Source organism: Oreochromis niloticus, linkage group LG14 (genome assembly GCF_001858045.2).
Source record: "Oreochromis niloticus isolate F11D_XX linkage group LG14, O_niloticus_UMD_NMBU, whole genome shotgun sequence".
NCBI lineage: Eukaryota > Metazoa > Chordata > Actinopteri > Cichliformes > Cichlidae > Oreochromis > Oreochromis niloticus.
Genome location: NC_031979.2, coordinates 5,721,420 through 5,744,644, shown reverse-complemented (window position 1 = coordinate 5,744,644; position 23,225 = coordinate 5,721,420). Strand labels below are relative to the sequence as shown.

Here is a 23,225-nt window from a genome sequence, read left to right as displayed (position 1 = left end):
GTGACAGATGGTGAAAGTGTTGTACTAAGAGGAATTAAGACAATAAACTACTGTGTGTGTGTGTGTGTGTGTGTGTGTGTGTGTGTGTGTGTGTGTGTGTGTGTGTGTGTGTGTGTGTGTGTGTTTGTTTTCTGACATAACCGGTGGTCTGTCAGTTTATGGTGGCCTAACACGATATTGACACAATGGGGAATCCCGGGGGTCAGATACACTCAGACACTTTCTGGCACCAACTTAATGTGACTCTCTCACTGGCCTGATTCCTCTGGGTTAAGTGAATCCCCACAGTGGGTGTGTTGGTGTGTGTGTGTGTGTGTCCATGTGTACTAGACCATAGCACAGCGTAAGTGTGATGTTGCCAGTAAGATCAGGTGTGAAACCATGTGACAAAAGATGAGCCACATGCTTGAAATCAGCTTTATAAAAACTGCAGGCCAGTTTGCACACACCAAATATCGGGACACTCCCTGCCCTTCACACACATACACACCCCACACTTCCACTGTGGCAGCACTTTGGTCATGGTAGCATTTCCTAGAGTGTCTAGCATCCTCCACAAAGCCATAATCCCAGACTGAGCTAAACTGTCCGCTGAGTTCTGCAGAGATGGTTTCTGTGTGAATGGAGGGAGGCAGTTTGTTCATCTAAGCCACTACTACCTAAAGTTCCAGCTCTTCAACTACATTTTCAGACTGATGAGAACTTCTGGGAGGTGGCTCTCTAACCGTAAAACACTACCCTAAATTAACACCCTATTTTAAACTGTTTGTTTTTACAGCTGGTGATGTTGATGTGATACAGGCCCTGCAGAGGTTAATGGGTGTGACACTTCACAACAAGTCTGAAAGCATGCATTGAAATGCAGAAGGGCTTCCATGTAGCCATATATGCTTCTGTGCTTTCATAAAGACTCCAAAAAAAATCTATTCTGAAAAAAATTGAAAGAAAAAAAAAAAAATCAATTAACACAGTGTGACTTTCCATTCAATAACACCCAGTGTTGTGAGAAGAGAAGAGGTCAAGCTGACTGGCATCTCATTAACACAGGTCATATAGCAGATTCTTAGCTTTAGCATTCCAGATCAATAGTTATGAAGTATGCAAGGCCTTGCTTATTTTAGCAAGTCAATGCCAAAAGTCACTGTGCTCATGTTACAGCAGCATGGCTTCATGTTTTTTTTTTTTTCTAAATGAGCGTGTATATTACTGTAATAAATGAAAAATGACACAATTTCTTAGTTTCAGTGTTTGATATGTTGTCTTTACCCTTATTAAAATGTTTTAAATCAAATAGAGACCATTGCTTTCTGTTTTTATTTACGTTTTACAAAGCATTGGAACTTTCTGGAAAATGCCATCATGTCTTCGAAATTTCTTTGCTTTGACAAACTTAACAGAATCTTTATTTCAATATCTTACTTGATCTTTGATATTGTACACTATGTGTACCACCGTATACCCCTGCAGCCAACTTATGGTGATTACATAATAATAACAATAATAATAATAATAATAATAATAATAATGAGAATGATGGTGAGAAATGGTATAGCCAACTCCTAATGACACAGAGGGAACTATTGTTAACACCTAGTCAACTCTAAACCCAAAGGAATGCCCAAAGTCTCTGTATGACTGGCATATGCAGGTACAGAGGTTAAAAGCACAGACAAATCATTCAGCAAACCATTTCAACATCAGACAGGTGTTGACTTGTTGAAGTGCAACTCAAACCGTAGTACACATTCTGCCTGTCCTACCCCCATTCCCACCCCTTTTTTGTGTTGTGCAAATCTGTGCCAATACTCCTCAAGTCTTTCCTTCAGTCTCTTCTGTATCCCTCTCATATCTCCTACATTTTTTCACTCCCTCTCCCACCCCTCTTCACCTTTTCTAGTCTTTCTCCTCCACATTTCTCCTGCTCTTCTATTGATAGAGCCTCTCAGTCCTTTTATACCCAGCAGGCCTTATATGGAGAGGAGCTTCTGAGGAACCACTACAGACTCATACCAATTCCACTGACTAGCCAGATGTTTTAATTGCTCACATTTAGTTTTGACTACTCCTATAGACAAATCTTTTCTGAATACTCAACACACACACACACACACACACACACACACACACAGTAACCCTAACCATCAAAAATGAATGCCTAACCAAATGGGCATTTTGTCCCTATAAGAGGCTGTTGGTCCCCACGAGTATAGTAGCATTCTAATTTTCGGTTCTCACAAATATATCTAAACATGGTACACACACACACACACACACACACACACACACACACATACACCTCTAAAAAAAATTTTAACAGTGGATCTTGCAATGCAGCACATGTTTTCCTTGTTGTGTCTATTTGCATGTCCTGGAAGCTGCTATTGCTATGAGCTACACAAGTCACGAATACAGGATAAACAATGCACACAATATTGTTTAGACTGCACTAAATGAATAAGGAAGTATTTCATCAGATTTGACTAACAGCACAAAAATTGGGCAAATCGGCATGCATCCAGTCCACAGTATTTGTATAGGATTTAAATTGACTAAGTTGCTATGTTCCCAAACAGCGAATTTCCTGTTTACTCTGAGCACTTCCCCTTTGCTGATTAGATGTTAATAACAGTTCAGCTGTGAGGCAAAACAAAACCAGATTACAATCAAAAGAGTGTCAAATTTTTTTCTGCATGGTATAGCTCTGTCCTTCCATGCACATATGTGAGTAAAGCACCTCCTCTCCCTTCCATATGCATGCCCCAGCCCAGTATAAATGACGACAGATCAAGACAGTCACAGCATGATAGGTGGAGTTTGGTTGCAAAGAAGCTTGCACATGTGCAGTGACTGAGAACGTTAAAGCAGTGTAAATAGTACCAACTACTGAAGACTCTTTCCTCTCTTTATGTCATTTCAGAGCCGTTTTTCTGACTTCTATCTCTACCCGTGTTATTTTTCCCCCTCCTATTACCTACAGTGGCTTGCAAAAGTATTCGGCCCCCTTGAACTTTTCCACATTTTGTCACATTACAGCCACAAACATGAATCAATTTTATTGGAATTCCATGTGAAAGACCAATACAAAGTGGTGTACACTTGAGAAGTGGAACAAAAAACATACATGATTCCAAACATTTTTAACAAATAAATAACTGCAAAGTGGGGTGTGCGTAATTATTCAGCCCCCTTTGGTCTGAGTGCAGTCAGTTGCCCATAGACATTGCCTGATGAGTGCTAATGACTAAATAGAGTGTACCTGTGTGTAATCTAATGTCAGTACAAATACAGCTGCTCTGTGACGGCCTCAGAGGTTGTCTAAGAGAATATTGGGAGCAACAACACCATGAAGTCCAAAGAACACACCAGACAGGTCAGGGATAAAGTTATTGAGAAATTTAAAGCAGGTTTACGCTACAAAAAGATTTCCCATGCCTTGAACATCCCACGGAGCACTGTTCAAGCGATCATTCAGAAATGGAAGGAGTATGGCACAACTGTAAACCTACCAAGACAAGGCCGTCCACCTAAACTCACAGGCCGAACAAGGAGAGCGCTGATCAGGAATGCAGCCAAGAGGCCCATGGTGACTCTGGACGAGCTGCAGAGATCTACAGCTCAGGTGGGGGAATCTGTCCATAGGACAACTGTTAGTCGTGCACTGCACAAAGTTGGCCTTTATGGAAGAGTGGGAAGAAGAAAGCCATTGTTAACAGAAAACCATAAGAAGTCCCGTTTGCAGTTTGCCACAAGCCATGTGGGGAACACAGCAAACATGTGGAAGAAGGTGCTCTGGTCAGATGAGACCAAAATGGAACTTTTTGGCCAAAATGCAAAACGCTATGTGTGGCGGAAAACTAACACCGCACATCACTCTGAACACACCATCCCCACTGTCAAATATGGTGGTGGCAGCATCATGCTCTGGGGGTGCTTCTCTTCAGCAGGGACAGGGAAGCTGGTCAGAGTTGATGGAAAGATGGATGGAGCCAAATACAGGGCAATCTTGGAAGAAAACCTCTTGGAGTCTGCAAAAGACTTGAGACTGGGGTGGAGTTTCACCTTCCAGCAGGACAACGACCCTAAACATAAAGCCAGGGCAACAATGCAATGGTTTAAAACAAAACATATCCATGTGTTAGAATGGCCCAGTCAAAGTCCAGATCTAAATCCAATTGAGAATCTGTGGTAAGATCTGAAAACTGCTGTTCACAAACGCTGTCCATCTAATCTGACTGAGCTGGAGCTGTTTTGCAAAGAAGAATGGGCAAGGATTTCAGTCTGTAGATGTGCAAAGCTGGTAGAGACAGACCCTAAAAGACTGGCAGCTGTAATTGCAGCAAAAGGTGGTTCTACAAAGTATTGACTCAGGGGGCTGAATAATTACGCACACCCCACTTTTCAGTTATTTATTTGTAGAAAATGTTTGGAATCATGTAGAGCTGGGCGATATAAGATTTTTTCATATCACGATATGTTTTTTTCATTTCTGGCGATAACAATATATATCACGATATAAGCCAAATAACTATATTTGTAAGATTTAAATGTGCCGTTGCTCACAAGTAAAATGTGAAATAATTAGCAGCTTGTTTTAATTAAAATATTTATTTCCCATAATAAGTTCAACAGGGTAGATGTACTTAAGGAACATGAGACTTCAGTTTCAGATAAATAAAGGCAAATATTGCAAACTACACAAAAGGCAGCCGCTAAAGCGTTTAAGTTTCAAAATAGAACAAACAAAACAGACTACTAAATTGTCAATTCCACTTAGAAACAAAATATTAATTCTAAAAATAAATCTTAGGTCGTTTTACAGAATCCATCCATCCATTCGCTTCCGCTTATCCTTTTCAGGGTCGCGGGGGGGCGCTGGAGCCTATCCCAGCTGTCATAGGGCGAGAGGCGGGGTACACCCTGGACAGGTCGCCAGTCTGTCGCAGGGCCAACACACAGGGACAGACAACCATTCACACTCACATTCACTCACACATTCACACCTAGTGACAATTTCGATTACCCAATTAACCTATCCCCACAAGCTGCATGTCTTTGGACGGTGGGAGGAAGCCAGAGTACCCGGAGGGAACCCACGCAAACACGGGGAGAACATGCAAACTCCACACAGAAAGATCCCGGCCTGATGGTGGAATTGAACTCAGGACCTTCTTGCTGTGCGGCAACAGTGCTAACCACTGTGCCACCGTGCTGCCCTCGTTTTACAGAAGAACAGACAAAATTGACTAACTTTTGTCAATATCAAATAAACTGAGAACTAAAAGGAAATTCTCAATCTCTCCTTGTTGTATAGCTTAGCTTTTCAAACAGTTTTAACAGTTACTTTAGTCTGACAAAAGCCGAATGACGAATTAGCGCTTTCAGTCAGAGATTGAGCATGCACCGCTTTATTGTATTTCCAGACTTGCTTTCGGCACAATTTACAGTGCGCGCTACTCCCTTTTTTGTCAGACTTGAAATATCCGAAATACCTTCACACTACGGAACTTCTGTGGCCCTTCCATTCGACAAGCTCTCCGGCATTGGAACCATCATCTGTTTTTTCTTCGGTAACCTTCGCTCACGCTCTCGGTTGATTTTTCTCTAGTCGGCAAACTCATTTCCTTCATTACCCGGGCTGCACGGCTGCAAAAACAAATACACATGTGCGCCTTGGCGCTTGTGCTGTACGTAACAAGTCACGTGACGTGACGCTGCGGCTGTGATTGGTTCGGCTCTGCGCTACTTAATTTGGATTGGCTGTTCTTTTTTTTCTTTTTCTTTTTTTAAGAGGACAAGAGAGATGAGGCCTATCGCAATAGTTCAATTTTTCTATCGAGAAAAAGTTATTTCGCAATACATATCGTTATTGTTTTATCGCCCAGCTCTAGAATCATGTATGATTTTCATTCCACTTCTCAAGTGTACACCACTTTGTATTGGTCTTTCACGTGGAATTCCAATAAAATTGATTCATGTTTGTGGCTGTAATGTGACAAAATGTGGAAAAGTTCAAGGGGGCCGAATACTTTTGCAAGCCACTGTATTTTCCATTTTTCAGGTATTATAAAATTAGCTGGTGTTTGCCTGCATCCACATACATGAACACAATAAAGTCATTAGTGTTCATCTAAATTTACACGTGAGTGGTACAGGAGGCAAGGATATGGAGAAAAGGGGAAGTTCCCCTTTTCTGCAAATTTTGTGAGAGAGCATGTAAGAGTTGACAAAGTGACAGTTTGAATGGAAGGCTCCTCAGTGGCCATCAGTTTGTCATTACAGTGTTTTTAACATGTCAGCACAAACCTACATTAAACTTGACAAATTACTGCGAAGGTTTGTTTGAACAGCTTAAACTATGAGAGCAATCTTCTGAGACAGTAACTTAACACAGACGCTCTTCCAACGCAAGGGAGCTGCTCTGCAGTTTGGTCACACAAAGTTCAACTGCAGCATCTTCAGAACGCTCTCCTCTCAAATTTAAGACTGGGGTAGGGCTGCTGAGGCAGAAGATACAGACACATACACATGCAACTGCTTCTGAGAAATGCACGTCTGTCATACTATACTAAAAGAATCTACACTAAACAAACTTTAGCTAGACATCACCTTTCATTTCATTTCCCACTTTCATCTAAATATTCATATCCACTTACAACCACACCGTCGGCCTCTAGTGAAAAACATATCACAAAGCAAGACAACTGCCCCTGTGCAGACCCACACACACATTCCTCTTGTTCAGGAGGTCATTTGGTTTTAGCCAGCAAGCAGTGACTAGACAGCTACATATGGGTCATCCTCAGTGATGAAATGCACTGCCAGACGCGATTGGCATCCTGAGACTGAAATAAACAGAGACAGAAGCATTTTCTGAATGAGGGTGGAAATGGGGATGAGTGGTAATATGTGGGAGACAGAAGGGCAGAATATGTGTGGAAGCCACCAAATGTGTAAAAAAAAAAAGTAAGATGGAAATCTTTAACCCGCAACTGTGGTATCACTAACATCAGCATAAACATATATGGACAAACGTATTGTACAAGCTTATAGAGGCTCCCAGTGATGTTCTCAGCTTAACATTTCCGGCATCTATACTGATGTTAAAATGATAAACACAAAATCTTTGCTGCCTATTGTAAAAACCGATATAAAGCTATGAATGCAAAGTCAAAAAGTGGTGACCGTGTGACTGAGTGGACAGAACTAGTATAAAACTGTAGAATCCCCATTTTAGATTTAGTCAGTGTGATTAAATATCTTTTTAAGAATGTATTCACTCAACTGCCACACCCATAATAATTCAATACCACTGGGGAACCTAAAAGAGCAGCTGTTCCAAGTCTCACTTTAGCAGTGCAGAGAATTTACACAAACACGCACGCAGACACACATGTAACAACGTCTTAACCAATTGTCATAGTCAGACTGGGCAGGGCTGTAGATATTTCGATAGTAAAGTCACTAATTTCTGTTTGTAAAGCAGGAATGTGATGTGACAAATATGCTGTACATAAATCAGGAGTAGGAAATCCTGGTTGTCTGGGGCTTAAGGCGCTGCTGATGTTGTAATTTTGTTTTTTGTTCTTTTAAACTTCAACAAGATCTTTTTGGGCCTGAAGGGAAAACTGAAAGTCATTCCAGAGCAAGTCTGTCATTTGACAGTGTCTCTCATACACAGTTTGGCAGGGTGCCCCGTTGTGTTAAAATATGATCTTGTATGTTTGGTGGCATTTTTTGATCAGAACTGCATCATCAATTCAATTCAATCCCCTAAGTCTAGTGCCGTGGACCTTCCCATCTTCCAGCTGTGCGCAGATGGACAGATTCCAGCATCATATTGCAATATTATACCTTCCACTATAAAACCTGTATCCACTGTATACCGAATACATGCCAATATGCCGAGTATACATTTTTATGTCATAAAAACTTTCATTTGACCTATACTGAGTCTCTGCTCTTGCATTAAAATGCTGCAGCCTGCACCTTGTTGACACAAATGAAGTAGTCTGTCAACAGTGACAGGCCCCCATTGGAAAGGAAGGCTGAAAATACCCTTCATTTAATTTTCACTATTAAAGGCTGCTGCCTGCAAGCTGCAATCATCAATAAAACATTCACTACTTTGAGGACACTGTACATATGTAAGACATGGGGGGGGCTGTCAAAAAAGCCTAGTTCATGACAGCCATTCTAGTCTCATCCATCAGCTGTAGTTTGCATTCCTTCAGACTCCATAGGTTGCTTTATTTTCATCTTTGCTTCTGCTGCTATCTGCCTTTTCTTTCATGCCACATCAAGTTTTCTTCAGAAGAATAGGGTTCTTATTTGTGCACTTATAATTCACGCAGTCAACCTCCTCCTTCCCCAACACTTCTTTCATAACTTTTCTTCCCTTTAATTTAATTTCTCTCTTTTCAGATTAAGACAACCCCTGCCTATATTAGTACTGACATTATCAAAGCTCCATGGAAAGACTTGGTTAAAGGTTAACAAGCAGGTGGAAAGAGAGAAGCCTTCAAAGAGTTACCCAAGGACACCCTATTATCACCACACTCCAGGCAAAGGAAAACAAAGACACACTTTCTAAGCTGGGCTGCCTATTCAGAATCCTGCAACAATTATTTGAAATTAGTTTTTCATGAAAGCCACGATATAAATTATTGTGTAGCTAGTACAACAGATATGAGAGCGTACTATAACAATCACTGAATTTTATAGTGAATGTGGTTTATTGGTGAACTTTGATACCAGAACTTGGAAAACTGACTAATGATAAGCTATCTAGGTAGTAAAGAGGGACTTGGATAGGCTCTTATTATACACACTCTCCAGTTAAACTGCTTTCACACATGAACTGTGGGCAGTGTTGGTAGAATCAGGGCAGACAGTTGCTCTATTTCAACAGCTCAACAAGGGGGATTCTCTGGCATCAGAGGTATTCTAACTACTTGGACTACCCTGTTTGGCTTAGGCGAGGGTAACGCATGCAAGAGCCACGCCATATGACACACACCCACTCGCTTTGAATTTACTAAACAATTACCCGCACTATTCTCACATTACACAGTTGAACAATATTATATACTTTGGAGCCGGGAGGTTAAAGCTCTGATCCACTGTCCAAGGTCAAGGCAGGTTCAGCGCATGTGCGAAAAAACAGAGAGCAAGTCATTTCCCCACATACAGATCATGGCCATGCAGGTGTATTTGGCAACATATAATAGCATTTTTTTTTAAGTTGACAGAACCTGAGAGAACACCAACATATGTGATTGATTTGCTAACGGACAGTTTCCACACATTTATATTCAAATATCAGTCACAGCTAACAAGCTAGGCTCAACCCTTCCTATCTTAAGTTTACTCACCAGCTGGTTCACTGGCCAGGCTGATGTTGTGGTGATCACTGATCTGCTGCTTTCCCAACAAGGACCTTGCCTCACGGTCAGACATACTCCAACTCCCCCATCTCCGACTGCTATTGGTGGCAAGAGTCCTTCTCTAAAAAACTGAGCTGGAAGTCAACTCCAATCAAAGGGTGCAGCAAGTGGAGATCTGGTTCATGGGGCTGTAGAGCAGAGCAAGAACTACCATTACTAGATACTGTACGATGACAGCGTACATAAGAAACTAAAAAAGGCTGGAGCCAAGCAAAACAAAACCAGAATGATGTCAGGTGACATTGACAATATGTGTAGCTGTCCTTCTTTGTTCCTACACTTGATATGAGTTTATTCTGTCACAAAACCAGAAGAAAAAAAGAAGAAAGAAAGAAAATCCACCAATTAACAGTTTGAGACAGATTTAAGATATGGACCCAGGGAGAAGAATCTTAGCAAGTATGCATTTTGCGATGAGGTTTACATTTCGGGGTTATGTCCAATATCGCTTAGGCACAAGTGTACCTAATAAGGCGGCTTACTAAACCAAAGGGCAGCAACTGTGTTGGGAAGGAATTTTATCAAGTTCTTTTTTCTCAGACTTTTTGTTTTCCATCTGCTTTCCAGTTTCACCTGACACAAACGTGCCTCATTCTCACATTTCAGTGTGAACACATCTGACTTGAATGAGACTTGCAGTGAGCTAAGAATAGTAAACCTGAATCTTATCATAGTTAGGAGGGGTGCTGAGTAGGGAGGGGCTAAAATGAGGAATTTATTTGAAGAATAAAATTTGAGCCTGTCTGAATTCTGCACAGCTGGGAAAAGCTTTAAATTTTCTGATATTTGCTCCAGAATGCCCATCAGCATACACAATCACTGACACGCAATATGAACGCTTTTTCAACAAACACCGAGATTTGCCTTTGGTGTTATGTCACAGCAAACACAGAGCAGGTAGGTGTGCCTTTACAATGACAGATGATATTGAACATTACATAACCAAGAGAGGAGTGGACATAATCACATGCAAGTTCCCAGCAGGATCCGCAGAGCTTTGGTTGCCTGTTGCTAGAGTGAGGAGGGCAGATCTCACACACACGCAAACACACACACACACACACACACCTCACTAAAAAGGTAAATGTACAGGTGTTCTAGGACTATTTTGGGATGGTTTACACAATTTGACTTGCCCAGTGTAAGGACAAGGAGAGTGTTCTTGTTCCTCAGACCACCTACCTACTGCTTATGTGGGCAGCAGAGCCAGAGTACAATTCAAATAAATATCTATTATTGTACGTTTATAACTGTTGTGTTTAACCTGGAGGTAAGCGTTTGAGCCAAATCCAGTAGGGTTCTGAAAACCAAACAGTCATGCTCTGATGTCCAAGAAAAATGACCCAAAATGTTACAACAGAACTACACAGCAGAAGATCCTCCAAACACCCACAGAGCTCCTCTCCTTCTGGCCTGCAGTGCCAGTACACACTGAACAAGTGCAAGAGCAGAGGAAATGGGATTACCTTTTTAGCTTGTATCATCGGGTTAATCTGAGTAAAGGTGTGCAGGTGAGGCTGTTTACAACAGAACAGGATTAGGAAGCAACTTAGTCAGCACTGTGGTAACTAAACATGAATGAGCAGTTCTTTACTTAGTCAAATTCAACCTGTCAGATGTGACTGAGGACTGAAGCCCTTCAAAAACACTTGTAAAAGCATGCAAGGACATTCTCACACATGCTAATATTTCAACTGTGTGGCTTAAATATGTGGCGCTGCACGGCGGTGTGACTGTTAGCAGGCATCAGTCTGTCTCTTTTTACTGTTTCATCACATCAAATAAACTTGAACTGTGACAAATAAATAAATAAAACTCAAGCATTCAACTTTCAGTCTTTTGAGGACTTCCCATCTCCTACAGTCACACCGCATGTACAAAAATGGCAGTGAAGCTGGTGTGGATTTTGACTCATGTCCAGGGTGGTTTCCAGTCCCACACCAGTCAAGGCTGTAATACTGAGGAGAAGCAGGATGCAGTCACTCATAGCATTTATTCCCAGCAGGGCGGGGCTCGCTGTACCGCTGGGCAAGCTTTGGGATGTGGGAAAGAATTACATGGAAATGCTAAAGCAGCTGCCCACAGCTAAAACTAACCAGGCGCACATATTGTACTCATATACCCTACGAGACTGCGAGTCATCATCACACAGGTAACACACTCTGACTCACTGTCAGACACAAGCTCTCATTACTTCCATTCAGCTAGAGGGTTCCAGCATTACTTCCAACACACTTTGCATCTGTGTACCACCTAACACCCTAACACTAACAAACACCATCACAAACTGTAAAGTGGTGCAGAAACAATAAAGAGAGCAGTGTTGCTCACTACTTGAGATGTTGAGATTCATTCTGATTAACCCTAACTATAGTGACTGACTGGTGTTACACTGTAATGGCACTGATGTTTACCCCACTACTGAGTCTAAGCACTTTTATGTAAATGGTTTTGTTAAAGAGATGAAGAACCAGACAAAAGTCATGAATTACTACACTCTTATCTGTCTATTTGACATCTTTTCATCAAGATCATTCTGTGACAAAGATAAATGACATTAACTGTGATTCTGTGCTTTCACTGATACAAGATGTTTAGTGGGAGGTCAACTTCGGTGTGTGCAGACATCCACTTTTTCAGCCAATTTTCTCTTAAACAAACATTACAACTTCTTTTTTGTACATTTTAACAGCAAGTGACATTTACCTCTTACTGGCCAACATTCCTAGTCCCTTTGTCTTTTTCTCCTATAAAGGAGACCACTTCTCCTTGTATCTAACCCGTATTTTTATTCTCAGACTCTACTGGAGTAGATTTGCATGATTGGCAGTTCTAAATCATTTTATTTTACCCTAAAATGGGCTTTGGTGCAGGACCACAGTACACGTTCTAAGCAAGCAAATTTTTTAAACACGCTTGCCTCTTCCTTTCTTCTGATTGTGCATTTTTGCAAGGGCCAGCCAATTTGGACAACAGGTGGGTGGAGCATCTGTGCTCACAGGCAGAGCTGTGGATGACCATATAAGGATACCTGTTCTCATCATACAGAGCCAAGAGTAGAAAGAAATCTGTCCGAGTTTATGCTTTGGGGCCCGCAGGTAATGCTTGTGCACATGCAGAATTGAGGAAAAAATTCAAATGACTTTGATCTACACTTTCTTTTGGTCCTTCAACTCTAGCTGAATTCCTTTGAATACTTTCTGTAATCCAGTGCTTCAACTACACAAAGTTTCTGCATTAACAAAAAATAAATCTATCAGTCACTTCAGTTTTTACAGTATTTCAGTTATTTCAAATCTTTGAAATCTGAACCTTTAAGAAGCAAGCACACAGTCATTTCTAGTTGTTCACAGATTGCTTATTCAGAAATCAGTCGTGGTGAGATGAGACACAAAAAAGTTTATTCTGCTTGTAGAAAGTCTACAACCATAGAAATGGATTGTACCAGCCCACATGGCTGTTGTTGATCTGTTATTGTGCTCTCTATCTCCAACAGTCTGTCTGCCCAAGGGTAGATCAATAGTCGCTCCAATCCAGCATCTCCAACACATTCCCATTTCAAGGTCTGATTTCATTTCCCACATGTAAACAAGTAGTAGTCGTCATCTAAACAACCTCCCACACGCTGCGAGCAATGCTAACTCAGTCTCATTCTATTTAATTATCACTTACCGTGATCTGTAACTTGTCACATCTTATTCTTCAGTTTTCTTTCACAATAGATTTACAACTCATGTGTTGTCTCTTATATAACTACTCACAAGAAGACAAAAAGACAGAGACAAAAAGCATATACCACCACTGCCTCTTAGTGATGACTTAAACTCCATAATATCTTTATGTAAGAAAAATAAAAACTCCACGTGTGGGCATTCACAATGTTGCCTTCAGTGAGTTGAACACCCAACTTCAGCTGTGAAAGTAACTTGTTTACAATTCTTTTTTTTTAAGTTAGTTTAACACTATAACCAACACAGCCAACATCTACTAGAGCTCACTTCCATTAGTATCGAGTCTCTTGACTGTGTTGGCATCTTTAATTAAATTATTTAACAAATATTATGGTATGCTGTATGTGAAAGCCCAGAGGTGTGGACTCGAGTCACATGACTTGGACTCGAGTCAGACTCGAGTCATTAATTTTATGACTTTAGACTTGACTTGAAAAAAGGTTGTAAGACTTGTGACTTGACTTGGACTTTTACACCAGTGACTTGGGACTTGAATTGGACTTGAACCTGTTTACTTGAAAAGACTTGATATTTTACCCAAATCTAAAATTTAACATACATATTATATAAAAAGTGCGGACCATTAATTCACTTTATTCATTCATTCATTCTTACCACACTCCGTATGTATGTGAGCGTGGGCTGTAGCACAGCCAATCAAATTAACCAGATTTGAAAAAAACAAGAACAAAAACGCTCGAGCCAAAAATGCTTCCAAGAGTAATTTCTTTCGGGTACATAAACTACGAAGTAGTCAACAAAAAACGAAATGCAATATGCAAAACATGCAAGAAGAGAATCACAGACGGAGATGGAACAACTTCCAACTTTGTCCGACATTTGAAGTTGCATAAAGAACGGTAGGTGGTGCTTTTTTTTTTTTTTTTTTTTTTTTGCTACGATGAGACAGCTGACTTAGCTAACTTCATCTTATTAGCAAATGTTCTTCGGGCTACGTAGATGATACTGTTTGGCTTTAACAGGTATGATATGTTTGTCATGCTATTTTAAATCCGGTCCTGCAAGCGCATCCAAGAATAACATGCAACTTGTTAGCTCAGAATTGTCGGTGAATGGTGAGCAGGGTCCGTTTCAGAAAGTGGGTTCTGTAGCTGTACTCAGTCTCTCTCCGTCTCCTCCCCATCATTAACCCCGTAGATTTAACCCAGTTTATACTGACAAATACTTATTTTACCATCACATCACAATTCAAAATCACTGTGTTTAATTTGCAATTAGTGTATGGTCGTGTTTAACTTTTGCATGTCTGAGCCAGGGAAAAGAATTTTTTTTGGTTAGAAAATCTGGCCCACCTTAGTGTGTAATTGAGTAGTCCTGCTATACATGGCCTTTTTCTTCTGTCATTTATGTCAATACATCAAATAAAATACTTTGATCTTATATTATTAGCTGTTGTTTATTTGCAAAGGTTATTCTCAACAGGGATGCTAGACAAAAACGGCGTTTTCTACAGACAGCCTAGCATACGCTCTCCACTTGCGAGTGAAAAAAGAAAAAGAAAAAACACCCCTTCCCTATTGGTGTTAGAGTTTACCATGTCAGCCAATCAAAAAAATGATAAGGCAACATGTGACATTTGGTTGTTTAGGGAGAAGGGGAAGTTTTTAGGAGTGACACCCGCGACGGAAAGCGGGCGAGCGAAAGAAAGAGAGAGAGAGTTTTCATATGTGAGACATTAGTGACGTTTAGCGTGTTTGGAGGCTATAGTTAGTTTGTTGTGTAGTTATTGTTTTGTATTGTGTGTCGGTTAGACTGCTGAATTTCATATTTGATCTAAAAAAGCTGTCAAAGGCAGATTCCAATGTAAACGCTGTCTCCACATAGAAAACTGGACTGTTGCACCTCCAGTTGTCAGACCTGCAGGGTTTAGGCCTGTGGTGTTCTCCTCTGTCTTATACTGAACACAAACTACATTTTTTGGACTGGCACAAATAATTTGTGTGCCTTCTTATTTGATGCAGCACACCTGATTGTTCTGTAAATAGATTTAAATGGTTATATAAAAAACGCCTGAGGCCTTGGCTGCATTTTTAGGTAAATAGTACCATATAACTTTGTTGTTTGCAAAACTTTGTACATTTCTAAAAATTATGCACAATTTCTATTTGCATTTCAAGTTATGAAAATGATTCGTTAAACATGTAAAAAAATATAACTTTTTTCTACTCGGATTCTGAATTTTTTGTCTGAATTTAGATCAACTGTGCTAATATAGTATACCAAAATGAAAAAAATAACTCAAATTTCAGATATTTGAGGTTGTGCTGTAAATAATGATACCAAACAAGGCAAGAAAAACATATTTTAAAAGTGAAATATAGAAGTAAAATCAAAAGTAGTCAAGAACGGCCAATTATACCCGGGACCCCAGAGGGTTAAAAAAAAAGACTTGAAAGGACTTGAAATTCAAAGTTTCGGACTTGGGACTTGACTTGAAAGTTGTCTGTCTTGACTTGCGACTTGACTCTGACTTGCTTGACTTTACTTGAGACTTGACTTGTGACTTGAGGATAAAGACTTGGGACTTACTTGAGACTTGCAAAACAATGACTTGGTCCCACCTCTGTGAAAGCCCATCCAAGAAGTTTCTGCTTCAGTTTTTTGTTTTTTAAACTCCAGTATTAACTTTAATCATTATCATGTGTCAGTACATCGCACTTGTTCATGGACCCAGCTTGCCAACCAAGCTTACTAGCGTTAGTTGTTAACTGAGCACTACACCCTCCTGTGCAAACATGGTCACTTATAGTTGAGAAATAAATAACGTGCCAGCTAACTCTGAGGCTTCAAAGGGCAGAGTCTAGAAAACAATGGGAGATACTACTGTGTCTATATCCATCTTTTATATACAGTCAACGATTCAACTAATAATTTCTTCAGTACAAAAATGCTAGTTAATTTAATTTTTTTTTAATAAACCCAAACCTCATCACACGCAGGCAGCTTAGTCACCTAGGAGGCATCACTTGTGGATGGGCCCTGACAGTCTTCCCGCCCACAAACCCAGTGTTTTGTACATTTCTCTCATTCGTGTTAAGTTTACCCTCCCTTTACCATGACAACCGTATCTTTAACAGTCATCCCATTTGCTGACATCAACAAGTCTGACAGGACAAGTTCACATTATGAGGTTAATGAAGGGAAATCCCCCACCCCCCACCCCCCAAGTGAGTATTTCCTATAGCAAAGTTTAAGTACATTAGCGTGTATCAACACACATCACACATGCATGCGTTCCTCTCTCTTCCTGTTGTATAGCGGATGGTAGTGATCTGGCTAAGAGCCAGGCTGTCAGGTGTGTCCTTTGCAGTCCTCTCAGGATCCACCTGACATGCAGCTGAGCAACTACAGGCCAGGGAAGACCTTCACCCCATCAACAGCAGGTCCTGTATCCGCCAAAACAAAATGCTCAAAGTGGGAGTCGCCCAGTGTTCTTTTTTATTCAATATTTATTCAGCTCCAGGCAATCCCCTAACCCATCTGGTCTCACTGCAATGTACTGCAGAAACTGGCAGCAGAAATCTGGCATGAAGGAATCTACTAACTTCCATAACAATGTGGAGGGAAGCATGACTGGTATTTGATCAGATAAACAGGCAAAGAGCAAGCCAGGACCAGTAAACTTTTTCCTCTCATGTGAATCCATGTAAGAATTAGATGTGAAATGAAAACTGAGAATGTGGGGGGAAAAAAACTGAGCTCATAACGTTATCTTAATAATCTAAAAAAAACACACGCACCCATTTCACAAACCCTTGCATTGTGTTTGTGCTTAAAGTGGGAAAGTGAAAATACCCAGCCATGCAGAAGTAGGAATACATCCAGTGAAGAGCCCAACCTCACCCTAAACTACCAAACTTCACTCTCACCACAACTCGGCCTCAGCCATGAACCAAAATATCTCCGAAAGCCCAGCCCGTTAAAATAAAATAAAGCCAGCAGTACAGCACTAAGGGAAGAACTGCCTTCAAGCATCTGCCCACATCAGCCCAATGGAAACTGCAGCTAAACGTGACTGACCACAGAGTATACAACTGGTGGAACTGCTTTGGAAAAATGTATTGACTGCAGCAGGCTGATGTGCATTTTGTGCCAAGTAGAATAACTGTGCAGACTGTGCATACTGAAAATTCCACCATGTGCACTTTCTTTGAAGAGCTACCCAATTAGACCACCCTGCAGATCAGTACAACCCTGCTTCAGGGCTAATCGTCTCCAGTTACAAGCTGCCATTTAAAAAAGGAGCACTTTAACAGGACGCTGAGGAGCAGCTGCAGCATGCTAGTCAGCACAGGGAGGCCCTGCCCTTCAGGTGACCTTGAAGCAACTGGTCAGCTGGTCTTGCTGCAGCTTGACCCCTGGAGGACTATCCCGCCCATTCTGGTTCACTTGTTTCTGGTTTCTGTCTACACATGCAAAATAGCACAGGGCTATTTTGTGTTCCCCTTTCTGCTGGGTGGGTAATCTACTTCTCTTATAATCAAGATGAAGCTCAGCAGATCAGATGCCAAAACACAATTTCCTCAAAGATAAAAACAGCATAATGGTTTTATAACACTGCGTCAGTATTTTTGATCAGATTTCTTGTCCTGTGACAGCCATCAGTACCTGCGGGCTGCATTACATGCCAGGTGCTTGCATTATGTTTACCTCTTCCAAACCGCACAAACGTTAACAGGTGGACAGGTTTGTGGACCAAGCCCTTCCTCAATTGCAGACACTCTCTCTCAGCACAAGTCTAATGTTTTCTGACACATACACAGGGTCTCATAAAGTTCCATTAAGAGATGGTTCATTTAAAATGCCTAACACCGCAGCACCTTCTGCTCGCATCAGGTGTGCTAGCCTATGACGTGAGCCGTGTAGTTACTGTCTTAATCTGTGTCTGTCTCGCGTCTATAAAAAGCCAACCCCAACCTGAAGGATTTGATTTTGTGGGCTATAGGCCAAATCACTACGTGGCTAAAGGTCCACACCACTGCTTTTCAATGAACGCCAGTGAGCCAGCTCCCAGAAATTACAAGCCTACACAAGTGGACGCATGACGGAGGACGGAGGAGAGACTGCCAGACCAAACTTCATTCAAAAAAAAAACAGGGGGTCTCGTATTGGATTTCACTTGATACTTAAGAGTCACACCTAATGTTGATTCGTTAAACCGGTATATATGCAACACACCAGCAGGGCATGTTTAAACTTTGAACTTAAGCACTTAGCTAGGTTAGCTGAAATGCATCACAATTTAATATATTACTTATGACAGACAATGAAGCAGCGGTAGATAACAGAGTTTAACCGCTTTAACCACACTGTCCATTAACACGACTCCTGCTGCTTTATTACGAGTCTTAATGTATGGTTTAACTGCGTAAAATGACTCACAAACGGGCTGTGTCGCGTTTAAACCCCACATTATTTTTTATTTTTTTTAGAATGGCGTTTTGGTGAAAAGCTTCTCTCCATATGCCGCACACGGGGACTTTCAGCCCACTCACTCAAACATGCTGCACTGTCACGAATTACTGAGCAGAGACTGGTCGGTATCACAGCTGTAACCAGTACAGCAGCCGTGTGGTTAGAAGGAGCCAAAGTTAACAGTTAGCACAGTAGGGCAACTGAGGAGCGCGCGGGAGACACCTAGCTTAAAATCTGTGTTTAAACTGGTCGAAAGCTTACCTTACAACAGCCGAGGTCAAACGCGCTACGCCGCTCTTCTTTCACTCACTTCCACCGCTCGAGGTTTTGGAGTTGTCTCTCCGCCGTTTCAGTCAGTCCACTTACTGACTGGTCACTGTTAGTCAGTAGGTAACGTACTGTGTGCCGGGTTTCTCCTGACCCTCCCACCACCACTCCCAGCGCTCCAACCGTGGGATCTGCCTCAGTGCGGAGGCTTCTCCTGGACTGCAGGACGGCAGGTATCAGTTACACTATGCTTCGTGAACTGATATGCTAGTATGAAACAAACTGCCAGTGTGTCGTAGTTGTCGGGTGTTAAACTCTCTATGGGAGTGGTGTGGTAATTTCTCCTTTCCTTTTCTGTCATTAAAGGACAGCACAGCCCCGTAATACCAGGAAGTTAACCAAAACCCACCCTGCTACAGCTCCCGTAGGAGTCATATGAGTTTATTTCGGGCAAGTCGTGCACTATGATTTGCCTGCTAATACTCTTCAGGCGGTATTGTTATCTTCTTGTCTCTGGGACATTAGAAATCAAAAAACAAAACAATGTCTGCTTTTACTAGCCTGATAAATGGCAGCGTGCTAGGTGAGCTGACAGAGACTAAAGGCTTAAATGAGGAATGATACACAGACAGCTTTCGTGAATTGGGAGATCATAACCAGATCCCTTCACTTTAAAGCCAAACTCTCTGGGAGATTGCAAACTACACTCATAGCCATGTATTGCTGTCCTCATACTGACACACCCATCTGAGCTCTGAACGGGTTAAAAGTATATCCATCGGCACCTCTAACGGGTGGGTTAGAAAACGAATGCGCACAGACATAAAAGTAGACGTGAAAATGCTAGATATTTGAGTCTGGAGGAACCGCTAACCAGTGCCATTCAGCGGCAAACTGCACCTCAGCAGTTCCATTGAGCGGCTCTCGTCGTTTTCACGGGGTTCTCGTACCCTCTGCTGTCTAAACAGGCGTCACTGCACCTGCACGCCATCACTGCACAGCTCTTCCTCGTGACAGGAGACTCTCCAGTCTGTTGCCTCTTCCTCCAAAACAAGTTCCATGTTAGTTGGATCCAGCTTTTAAGCACTTATTTTTATGAGCAGCTCATAAATGAAACCACCACAAATGGTTTTCATATTTCACCAATTCGTAAGTTATATTTTCCCAGCTGTGTTTCTACTGGTAGTTTTATGAGTCTAAAAATAACATAACTAAAATTAACCGATTGGGTATCCATTATGTTTAAGGTTTTTGATTAAAAATACAGCAAGAGATACTATGTTAATATTGTGTTTGAGGGTCCCCGGTGTGTCCCTATACTTAGAAATAGCACATGTTCTTACCAGTTACTTTTTCAGCCATTTCTTGCCACCTGTCCCAGCTTTTTGAGATATACTGCTACCATCAAAGTCTAAATGAGCTAATATTTCCCATGAAACAGTCAAATCTCTCAGTTCAAACATTTGGCATGTTTTCTATGTTTCCTTGTGAATAAAATATGGGCTTTTGAGTTTCTAAAATCATTGCATTCTGCTTTTACTTTACATATCGTCCCAAGTTTTTTCAGGTAAGAAAGAAATCCATGAAAAAGAACTAGAAATTTCCACCCTTGCTGCTAAAATTTTCATTTACAATAACTGAAATGTTGTTGAAGTCTTAAGATACAACACTGACAGTAGCTGAAGCAGAGAATGAATAAAAGGTTTACTGGGAGTTTTTAAAAAAAGCATGATTTTTTTTAATTATTGTACTTATGCATGAGTGAAAGTCAGTGTCATGATGTATATTTGAAAATATTTCATTTGCACTTTTTATGGGTTCCTTTATAACTGTCCTTATTGAGCATCGTCCAGACGTGACACAGCTGTCATTTTTTGTGTCACTCATGCTTTCTCTCTTCCCCTAGTCCAGATAAACATGAAAAGACTAATGCTTTTTCCTGTGCATACAATACAAAGTTATGAGGCTCAGAAATTCTAGAAAATCTGATGGAAACCAAAGAGTGCTAAATGTTCATCCACCCCTGTGAGGGCCTGTAACTCAGATAATGATATAAGATAAAAACACATTTTTCATGCCTTTTAGTTATTAAAAAAAAGTTACCTGATTATGCAAGGGTCAGATAGACTCAATTTTGTAATATATGAATCATTTATAAGAAAAAGATAACATAAATGGAGCTCCTGCACTAAGTATAAGATAAATAAGGGTTGTTTTTGCCTGCCAATACTCCAATAATTAAAATTATTGGTTAGATGTGAGTATAATCATACCCTTTAAGATTTTCATTGAAGAATATTCATTGGGAAAACTTGACAGCTATACACGTTCATACAGCTGAACCCTTGCAGTTTGGCTGTACATTTAAGCACCCAAACTTTCCATCTCTCTCTGACCTCCCAGTGCCACTGCTGCCCTCCATCGCTGCCTGCTCTGTGAACCCCTAACTAGGCTTGCTAGTAAAACTGCACCATCCCACCATACACCTGTAGGCTCTGACAGCATAATACACCCCATTTTCTATGAGTGTCACAAGTGCAGTCAGTGATGAGCTCAGAGCCTAGATGATAAACTCTAACTGTACTCAGTGCAGTTCCCTGCACTGGACTTTGTATCAGATATTACTGCAGTTATGCAACGTGCGCTGTGCTCATGTGAAGGTGACCTCAGTCTCAATTGGGTGACGAAGCAAGAGCTCAGTTGTAATGTGACTGCACTGCCAGAGGGGGGAGTGATCGATTCAGCCTCAAACAACCCGCTACTAATGACACACACACACACGTACGTTGTATCCTGTTGGCGTTGAGTAGATGGGCAGAAGAGCTGGTCATGACACTGTCCCCTTACCTTCAGGCCCAGCCCTGTGTCCTCTTCACTTCCCTTCCAAAATCAACAAACAGCAGCACACTTGATCTTTCCTTTTCTCCCAGGATCAGTTAACACCATATCGTTCTGATTTCACTTAACAAAAACTAAAAATGTTTACTTGACTTATCTGCTGTAATGCAGCAAAAAGATCCTACATTAGTCTACAAACTCAGTGTTATCCCAGCATTCACTGACCAGCTGCCAGACTTTTCAGAAAGGGGGAAAAGCATTATCTATGGACAAGTTTGAACTGTATAAATGTTCTGAATATTTTGCACACTTCATCAGTAAAGTCAGTACTTAGTTGTTCATGCTGAATTAATTTACCGTCAGACTAATTGAGTTTTGCTGCGCTGTGTTGTGATTGTAAAATCACAACACAGCACCTTTAGGAAAGGGTGTCGATTTTTGATGGTGAAAGACACACGCACGTTATAGGTCAGGGAACGCACACTTTTCACATGTACCCAGACGCAGGGTGAGTTGACCTTTAAGGAATGTGGGAAGGGGAACGAATGAAGCCATGTACTGGAATGTCTTTGTCGTTTCCTCCCATCCAGGCTACGGTACATTCCAGTCCTCCCCAGTCATTACTAACCAGCACACAGCAGGCTGCATTAACCACACCACGTTTCTCTTTGTAGAAATCTGAAACCTGTGTCTTCCAGTGCTTACACTTTACCAAACGATACCTTATCCCATAAAGGGACTGCTTTAAAAAAAGCTAATTCCATTCAATCTGTAGACATCTATATTTAGATATTACGTATTAGCTTAGCACTTACAGTATGAACTGCTGAAATGTAAATGAAATGTCAAATCAAATCAAATCACTTTTATTGTCACGTCACATGTGCAGGTACACTGGTACAGTACATGCGAGTGAAATTCTTGTGTGCGAGCTTCTCAAGCAACAGAGTTGTGCAAAAATACAATAACGTAAAACAAGCAAAAATATAAGAATGGCTAAATCTGAAAGTAATAAATATATGTACAATATTAAAATGTGTTAGCCATATAGAGTCTATTTCAGAGTCTGGGCATATTTCTTTATACTGTGTCCGCTCGGCTACATGTAAAGCTATGGCTACTGCCAAAAACTGCGGTTCCTCTAATGGCCACTTGAGACAGGCTTCAAAAGTGAGGAATAGACTCCCATTTTAAATGCCGAACTTTACACCATTAAAGGCATGTTTACACCCTAATACAAAAAAGTTTTTGCTCTTTATAGATAGTTTTCCCCTTCCTTCCATTTGGAAACCGATAAGGCTTAAATGTAGGAGCACAGACGCTTTGCTCGACATCTGTGTCTACTTGGCCTCCTCTCTGCTAATTAAAGGCACTGAACTGGACTTCTTTCTTGTTTGTTCTAGAGGATTATCCAACTAACATTATGGCCTGTTTTAAGGTACAGACGATTTCTGTTTCTGCTTCAGTTTTCGGTGATTGAAATTCTTCTTTCGTTTTTTAGCACTAATTT

The 23,225-nt window shown here is 41.0% G+C and overlaps 1 protein-coding gene across 3 annotated transcripts in view; it reads right to left on the bottom strand.

The window, feature by feature from the left end:
* The window catches only part of LOC100709105 (unconventional myosin-Ic), a 69,150-nt gene that overhangs the window by 42,414 nt on the left and 3,511 nt on the right, over nt 1-23,225 (bottom strand). The window contains exons 1-2 of one of the 3 annotated variants that reach the window (XM_013264774.3): nt 18,872-19,067; nt 9,372-9,571 (exon numbers count right to left, since the gene is read on the bottom strand). The exons of 1 other annotated variant lie outside the window; for it this stretch is intronic. The gene's annotated coding sequence lies outside the window, so the exon portion shown is untranslated. Of the gene's footprint in view, nt 1-9,371; nt 9,572-18,871; nt 19,068-23,225 lie in introns of those variants that run through there. One more of the 3 variants, XM_005461025.4, reaches the window with a different exon arrangement.